The sequence below is a fragment of the Hibiscus syriacus genome, unplaced genomic scaffold (assembly GCF_006381635.1).
Source record: "Hibiscus syriacus cultivar Baekdansim isolate YM2019G1 unplaced genomic scaffold, ASM638163v2 tig00111200_pilon, whole genome shotgun sequence".
In the NCBI taxonomy this organism is placed as follows: domain Eukaryota; kingdom Viridiplantae; phylum Streptophyta; class Magnoliopsida; order Malvales; family Malvaceae; genus Hibiscus; species Hibiscus syriacus.
Window position 1 is genome coordinate 10,470 of NW_024063016.1, and position 9,762 is coordinate 20,231.

A 9,762-nucleotide genomic window follows, 5' to 3' on the forward strand; every position below is an offset into this window, starting at 1 on the left:
GAGCCATTCTGAGCCTTTTACTCCAGAGCGAGGGATTCGTCAAGGTGGCCCACTTTCTCCTTAGATTTTATCCTCTCTAAGGAACTCCTTGGCCATTCCATCGCCAAGGCAATAGCTGATGGTACCTGGACCCCTTTTCGCTTCAAAAAGCACATCATCCCTCTATCCTACCTATTTTTATCGATGACCTCATATTATACATTCATTCAATATGGCAAATGCTAATAAAGTCAAATCCATCCTCTTAGCTTTTGGAGCCTATTCAGAACATCGAGTAAACAAAAAATCAGCTTTAATTCTCACCAAATACCCATACATATCTGCGTAATGAAATAGGAAACTTCTTGGGTTTCAAAGTAGACGATGCCCTTGGGAAGTATCTTAGGGTCCCAATAATTCACCAATGGATTAGATGTATGGACTGTTATTTCATCCTGAATAAGATACGTGCAAGGCTCTCTGGCTGGGCCACCCGCACTCTTTACCTTGTTGGTCGAGTTACCCTAGGGAAATCGGTTTTGGAAGCCATTCCAATTTACTTCATGCAAACAGTGATGCTCCCTAAAAAAGTTTGCAATGACAATGAGAAGGTCATTCGAAACTTTATTTGGGGCTCCTCTCCTTCGTCCCCAAAGGTTTCCCTTTTCAACTATAAACATTTTGTCAGTCATATGACCGTGGTGGCATCAGGCTTTGACGAACCCATGAATATAATAAGGCTTTCCTTATGAAGATCGACTTCCATCTTTTAACCGCGACACAATCTTTATGGGTTCAACTTCTTCAGAAAAAGTACAAAATTGTTAATATGCTACCCCATACTATCAATTGAGCCTCATGTTCCTTCTTTTGGCATTCTATTTCGAACATTTAGAATGATCTTCGTCCTAACATAGCATGGTCAATCAGTGATGGTTATTCCATCTTTGTGTGGGATAATGTATGGGTTCCCTCTATTGGTCCCCTTTGAAGTCTTGCCTCTAATCCCCTTGCTCCTTTTCACTATCCTCACTTCAAGGATTTGATGTCTTCAATGGTACCTGAAATATGTCTTTACTCTCTGGACTTTTTCCTGGTAACGTTGTTTCCCACATTGCCGGCATCTAATGTCCAGATGCTAATGATAGTTCAGATTACTACAAATGGCGATGGGGTGATAGCTTCTCCATCACAAATGCTTATGATTGCCTTATGCAAGATAATTGGGATCAACACTCCAATCATTGGAAAATTATCTGGTACCTTTTGGTTCAGCAATGCATTCACTTCTTCCTCTGGCTTACTTATAAGGATAAGCTCATGACTAGCTCCGAACGCTATCATCGTACGTTCTCAAGCACAACCTCCTGCTCTCTTTATGATGACATCAACGAATCAGCCCTTCACACATTGCATGATTGCTCCTTCATTTGAGATGTTTAGAATCTCGTCTCTATAGGTTCCACTCCTCCTAATTTCTTCACCATGGCTAGATCTGATTGGATCATGGAAAATCCCATAATGAGAGAATCTTTGGCAATTCTCATCATTCCCCCTTAGACGTGGTTCACCATAGCCTCTCATGGGTTAAGCTCTTCGAGAATGCCACTCTTGACCAGCCCATGCATTACACTGTTCCTCGGTCCCCTGTTCATATTCAATGGTCGCCCCTCATCCAAGAAGGGCCGCCCTTAATGTGGATGGTTCTATTTTCCTAACGACCGGGCACGCCACGGTTGGAGGCCTCCTCCGAGATGACTCTAGTTTGTGGATTCACGACTTGAGTAGAAGAATTGGTGTTTCGGATGCTTTCCAAATCGAACTCTGGGCCATTCATGATGGCCTTCTTGCTGCTTGGCGCCTCGATTTGACTCAGGTTCAAATACAATCAGACTGCTCCAAGGCAATCTTGGCTATTACCTCTCCTAACAGCCACCTCAGTGCTAACCCTCTTATCCAAGCCATTTGCAAGCTCCAACGACGGGAGTGGCTTCTTGATTTTACTTGGATCCCAAGTGAAGAAACCTTTTCAATAAAAAGAAGTTGGATATTTAATCTTGTCTTTATTAAATCAAACCAACTATTAACCATCACTAGATCATTGACTTCAAAATTTTCAAACACTCAAATAATTAATTTATATAAAAATCCAAATAGTATAACCAACCATGCAATACAGAACTAAAATAAACATAAAATCAACTAAAATCATGATGATATGAGTGTGTATTTACACACTAAAATTAGTACATGGGATGAAAGAGATAAAATCACCTTTAATGAGTTTTTACCTGTTTTAGTACCGTGTAGGCTGCAATTTTCATGTTTCCGCGTAGAGCTTGCATTTCCTTTGAAATTGGTAAATTAGAGTCCAAAACTGAATTTTGTATCTCAAGTTATGATTAAAGTACTGAAGCATTACGAGAAAAAACTACAATATGGACTTAAATTGTAAATTTAAGCACTTTAGAGTAGTATTGGTCTTCTTCCACCTTCTTGAATTAACTTTGGGTATACTTCATCTTCATGACAAATAATCATCATGTCCAGTGGCGACGGAGTCACGTTTTTGTGAGGGTGGCTATACGTGTCCACCATTTACCCCTTAATTTATATCGTTGTAATTGTTAATATATCAATCATTTATAAAGTTGTTTCGATTATAGATTCTTAGATAGAGTTTTAACATTATTGCTCATTTTGTGTTGGAATGTCATGCTATAAATACATTATTTTTCCAATATTTTCAATTATCAAAAAATTCTTTTCTCTTTTTTGTTCTCTCAAAGTTTCGTCCATTCTCTCAAAGTTTTATTATTTCTGAGTCACAACAACACAACTTGTTAATTCCATTGTGTTAATTCTTGTTTTATTTGTTTTGTCAGTGTTAACGGCTCATTCTGAAGTTTCATGTTTCCAACATGAATTAATCATAATTTAACATGAGTATTTAAAAAAAAATATTAGGTACCTAATTGCACCAAGCAAAAAACTTAAGTATCTAATGCATCAAAAAGAAGAAGTCAAATGCCTAATTGTATAGAAAAAGTTAGATAGAAAATGTAGCATTAAAAGAAAAGTTAAGATAAGAATAATTCTTAGTTAGAAAAGTAAAAGATGGGTATCGTCGGAGGTGCAAGGCAACATTTTGTAGTTTCATTGGGTAGAGCCCAACGGGGTGTCATAAAAATAGATCATAAGCAGGTGATTGTTGTGTTTAATAAATGACACATAGTTATCAAGATGTTTTAAAGATAGAAAGAGAACCACCCAAGTTGTTGGTGGTTGAAGGGTTCAAGAACGAACTTTTCGGAAGAGTGCCACAAATTTCCAAACTATTGTTTCCTAATAATTGCTCTCTAATATTTCACTCTTGCATATAAAACCTGTCTAATTTGCACCCTCGTCCTCACCAAAGTTATGAACCAAAAACACACATATTCTGCAATGAATATAATATAATATTTGTTCGAGATTCTTTTGTTCTATTGATATTGCAAACACAATTACTATGGTAATTGAATGAGCTTATATATATATATATAGAAAAGGTTTGGTTGTTTTTCTTTTGGTAATTGGATGAGTTTATGGAAGGATCGGGATGAAATTATAAATTTTGAAGAGTGCTGGAATTGAAAAAAATAGAAAATAAAATAAAACAATTAATTTTTAAGTAGGCTGAAACTATGATTTTATTGTTTAGTAAAAGAGTTAAAAAGACTGAAATAATATCATTAGTAGATGTGAGGGACTAAAAGACAAATTTTACCATTTAATCAAAGGGAAAATGCCACTTCCTACCCTTGTCTTTGCCCTTGGTATAAAGTTTCAGTTAAATTATATATGAAAACAATTGTTTAGTATTTACTAAAGATAATTTGATTAGTTTTAATCTATAAAATGTGGACGTGGATAGGGGTGTTCATAAAACCCGAAACCGTTAACCGTAACTGCTATATTTAACAGGTTAATTAACCGAACTGTTAATACTAAAGTGGGTTAATCGAACCGCTAAAATAATGGTTAACGGTTAAGGTTACGGTTACGAATTTTGATAAACGATTAACCTTTAATAAATTAAATTTATAATTATATTTTTAATTTATTATATTTTTAAATAAATAACTTAATATAAGTTTCTATTATTTAAAATTTATATATATATTTAATAAAATTTGTATACAAATAACTTAATATATATATTTTTTATTTCTTTGGAAATATAGAAGCATACTTACATCAATATAATTATATGTTTATTGGTAGGTACTAAGATAATGGGAGATGTGCATACTTAAATCGGTGTAAGTATGTGTTAAGTGCTACATATTTTTATTTTATTTACTTACACCGTTGTAAGTAGGGATGAGCATGAGACCCGAACCCGACGGGTTCCAACCCAACCCGATCGGGTCGGGCTTTTTTAAAAAAAATTGGGTTCGGGTCGGGTCTTGTCGGGTTCGGGTTTAAGGTGAAAATTACCTAACCTGGAAAAAATATAATTTTACCTTATATATTTAGGAATAATTATAATAATATCCCTCAATATATTATTTTTTTCCCAATTAAATCATTTTTTTATTGAATAAAAATAATATTTTATTATTATTTCGGGTCGGTTCGATTCGGATTTTATTTCAAAAGTCGGGTCGGATGGAGGGTATATATTATGCGTGTCGGGTTAGATTTCGGGTGGAGGAGTAACTGTTATTGGGTCGGGTTAGTGGACCAAAAATCCGATCCAACCCGACCCATGGCATTCCCTAGTTGTAAGTATATGTTAAGTGCTACACTTTTTTATTTTATTCACTTACATTGGTGTAGTACGTGTTAAGTGCTACACTTTTTTGTTTTATTCACTTACACCAGTGAGTATGTGTTAATTGCTACATTTGTTTATTTTATTCATTTACACCGGTATAAGTATGTGTTAAGTGCTACATTTTTTGTAGTATGAATTATGGAAAAAAAATTAAAAAATAATTGTAATAGGTTACCCTGTAACCGAACCATCAATAACAATTAACTATTAGCGGTTAATCGTTTCTTAATGGTTAGGATACTGTTAAAAAATCTCATTACTTTTATAATGATTAACCAACCATTTAGGCTAAATAGTACAGTTAACCGTCCATGAATAGACCTAGATGTGGAGCAAGATGGGACATTTTTTATTATTCAAATTGTGGGTATGAAGCGGTTATAGAATAATGACAAAGTCCACCCCCAATATTTGCCTAAATGATTATTTTGACCTTTGTTCCTTATTAAATCATTTTAACCATCAAAGTTTTAATTTTTGGTTAAAATAGCCTTTATTAGATAGAAATAGTTACTTACTAACGATCAATGCATGTTATTGACGTAGTATTTTCATAGTACTTAATTGCTAATAATAACTCTCTAAAAGAGTTATTATTTAAAGTCATTTTACTTGGGTTTAAGCTTTTATTTTAGCATTTTATGATCATATTTAGAGTTGTTTAGCATATTTTACATAATTTGCATATTGGGAGCGAGTTGGTATTTCTTGGTCAAATTATGATGTTTTTTTCGTGAAATTGCTACTGATGATGTGATATTGTCTAATATTGCAGACATTATTGTGAGCCAAACGAGACAAAATTGTTGAGCCATTTCTGCAATAACTATGACTCTCTAGACAGTTATAGAATTTTCTAAAATCAGACAAATGTTCATTCCCATTGTAAAATGGTTGGAAAATGAAGGACAAATCCTATTTTCCTATTGGATGATGCTTTAACCTTTGAGAATTATAGAAAAGACTTGTCACACCCCAAAAATAGGTTAAATGGAGGTGTTTGTAAGTTCTTAGTCTATTTGTGAATTATTTAGAAGTTTGCGGCTTAGTGTTGTAATTAACCCATAAATTTAAAGTTCGGATATCCAAAAAGAGGTGTCGTTCAACTCTCTCTTAACACGTTTTTCTTTTTACCATCATGCATTTTTTGGTATTTCTGTCGTCGTCCGATCGACGTGGTTGTCATCGTCAACACCCTGTTGCTCATTTCATCGTCCTCATTCATTCGATCTGCTTACCTTCTCAATCGTCATCCTCGTTAACTTTCCGTGGAGGCGTAACCGTTTGAGTTTCACAAGAAGCCTTATTTCTATCATTTAACATCACGAACTGATCCTAGTAAATGACTCATATTATTTTAAAATGCAATTATGGAAAGTTTCATCGAATTTCAGCAGCCGGAGGACCCTCCATGCGCCCTCATGCTCCGCCGTACGCGTGTGGGAGTGACTCTGCCTGTTCAAGTCTGAACCAACCTGACTGAACCAGTTCTAGACTATTTTGCCTGAACCAACCTATTTGGATGACTGAATCATTGACCTGACCTGACCCGTTAACCCGACCCGACTCTTTGACTTTTTCTTTGACCATTGACTTTTACCCCTTGACTTTTTTCGAAGACCCTTACTTTATGTTTTTTGACGTCTTGAGTCTGTTTTCTCAGTCTTTTTTGCAAAATTTTGATCCAAAACCCTATTTTATTTAGTTTATTTCTTAAAATCTTAATTATGTTAAGTAAAATGTGAGACTTTGGACTCACTTTTTAGTGTTATTTTCTAAAGGTGTACCCTTGTCTCTGAACTGCTCTCCAGTAGATCCTAGTAACTTCCGTTCCACTCAGTTTGATTATGTACGTTTGATTTAAAATACGTGTGAGTGTTATTAACTGAAATAATGGTTGATTTCGTTTGAGTAAGTATTCCTTCAGTTCTTTTATAATAATATGTTATCATTAAGTTTTCGTTCCATATGACCTAGTACTACTGTTCATGGGAAATATGAAGTTTATCCAATATAGGTTAGCTTAGGGTTCTAAACGAATTGAGTCGAGCTCGGAAACTCAAGAGCCTAGAATTTTCAAGCTTGACTCGAACTCGAAATCATGAACTGAAGCTCGAAAAGTCATGAAATGAAAAAACCTTAAACTTAACTCGATTAAAGCCTCAAACTCGAACTCGAACCTGAACTTTAATACATGAAAACCTTATATTGCATTTTTTTACAAAAAAACAACACGTAAATGTTAATATTATTAATAATTTTATTTTTTAAAAAATAAAATCGTAATATATTATATTTTCGAGCTGCTCATGAGCTTTTTGAGTTGGGTATCAAGTATCTCATTTCGGCTCGTGAAGAACTCGAGTCGAGTCCATTCGAGTTGAGTAGTTATCGAGCTTTGATCGAGTCAATATCAAGTAGCTTGCGATCTATCTCGTCTCATTTATAACTCTAGGTTAGCTAGTATAGGTGTGTTCCTTGACCTTTTCGACACACTTAATGTTTATTGATATTGTATGACATGATTCTATTGGAATGCATGTTTGTAACCTGATTATATTATTCATATTATGACTAGTTTTTTTATTAATATTGCATCATTATTAATTTGTATATTGGTTCATTTCTACGATTCAACATGGGATGCTCTACGGAGGGCATCATTCATGTCCTAATTATACATGGGATCATCTATAGAGAACGTTATCTTTGTCTAGATTCGGCATAGGATCATCTACGGAGGGCATCATCTTCATCCTAATTCTGCATGGAATCCACTACAGAGGGTATTATCCCGTCCTGATTCTATTGGGACCCTCTTCAGAGGGTATCCCTATACTTTTTCAGATTTTTGATGAGTTCCTCTTTAGAGGTTAACTCGAGTTCCTCTTTGGAGGATAATGTTCCTATCCTGATGACCGTTTTTTTGTTATGAATCCATTTTCAAAGGTCACTTGCCGTTTTGAAATGTAACATTTCTTATTCTGTTTATCTGTAATGAAAGGTAAGGTTGTGAGAAACTTTGTATGATTTTACATTGATAAATATTTGTTTTACTGATGTCTGATTATCATGTTATTTGATATGTCCCATCTGATTATATATAATAATAATAATTTATATTTAGAGGCACATTGAGATTTGTAGCTCACTCTGTTTCTATTTTTATTTTTCAGATTATTCAAATGTATAATCGGTTTGGCTATCGAAAGAATAGTCTCAATTTCATACCGTGTGAGATTAAGTTTTTACTTTCAACCTCTTTAAATTGTGGCATGTGTTTATTTCCGATTTTATAATCAATAAATGTTTTTAAGATGATTTATTAAACTAAGATCATTGGTAAACCATTTCTGTGATCAGCAAGGTTACCCTGATTTAGTTGTAACTCCTAGGTCGGGTCTAAGGGGTTACATTTCATAGTATTTTCATATGTACTTAATTGGCTGATAATTCTCTAAACGAGTTATTATTTAAAGCCATTTTACTTATGTTTAAGCTTGTACTTTAGCAATTTAGGATCATATTTAGAGTATGTTAAACATATTTTTGCATAATTTGAATATTGGGAGCGAGTTGGTATTTCTTGGTCAAATTATGATGTTTTGCGATGAAATTCTAATATAATGATGTAGCATTGTCCAATATTGTGACATTATTGTGAGCCAATACGAGACAGAATTGTTGAGGCATTCTACAGTAACTATGACTCACCAGGCAATTATAGAATTTTCTAGAATCAGACAATTATTCATTCCAATTCTAAAATGGTAGGAAAATAAAGGACAAAACCTATTTTTCCTATTGGATGATGCTTTGACCTTTGAGGATTATAAAAAGAACCTCCTTCACAATTTTCACAAGCTTCTTCAACCTATCTTCATCTTCATTGAGACTTGAATCCATATGAGAGAGTAGTATTCAAAGGTGGAGAAGTAACAGCCGTGACATCGGTGATCAACAATCAATTTGGGCATCTTCTTAGCTTTTGAATCTGAACCTAAGAGAGATAATATTATTTTTTTAAGTTAATACTTATTCTGGATGATTTGTTGACTTGAATTTTATGTTTAAAATATGTTTGATGAAATGCATGATGCTTAACTTGTTTAGTAATTGGTTTGATGTTTCTAGATCTTCAATATTTGGCTTGTTTTATAGAAATATAAACTGCCAAGTAATGCGGTGAGAGATGATTAAAATCATGTGTAGCATCAGTGTATGTAAGAGCAACGTGTAGTGTAGAGAGATGTACGCTGCTTATTTGTCGTAGCATCCTAAGTATGCTTATTTAGATTGTTATATAGAGATATAAATTTTCTTTATATGATGTTGGTGAAGTTTTTGAGAGAAGAACAACATGTTAGGGTAATGTTTGACGCATTGACTTTTTTGCTACAAAATTGTTAAATTCATGGGAATATTTAACTTGTCATCTTTATCTTTTGTCTAATAGATCCATGACTCGATTTGCATATGTTGTAATCCAGATCACTTTATTCTGTTTTTTCAATATTTTTGTCACAACTTTGTTACCACAACATTTTCACAATAATTTTACACTCTTAAATATTTAATTAAGTAATTCTAATTTGTAATCACTTGTTCTCTATGAGTTCGACATCCGACACACTTGTTGTGTTCACTTACTACTTGATAACAACATTTGCACTTGCGTTGAATGTCATAGCAATATTCGTAGCATCAAATAACATGACATATGCCACATCACCAAAATTATGACATGATATGTGCCAACATCACCCAAAGTGATAATGTGTCATATGTCACAACACTAATTAAGCATGTGTAAAAATATTACGTCAAAAACATGAGTTGATCGTTAATCAAACTAACAATTTTATTCTAAAAGGAACTATTTTAATTAAAAGCTAAAGCATTAAAATTAAAAAAGGATAAGAGCCAAAATAATCATTCAAATAAACATTGGAGTTATTTTT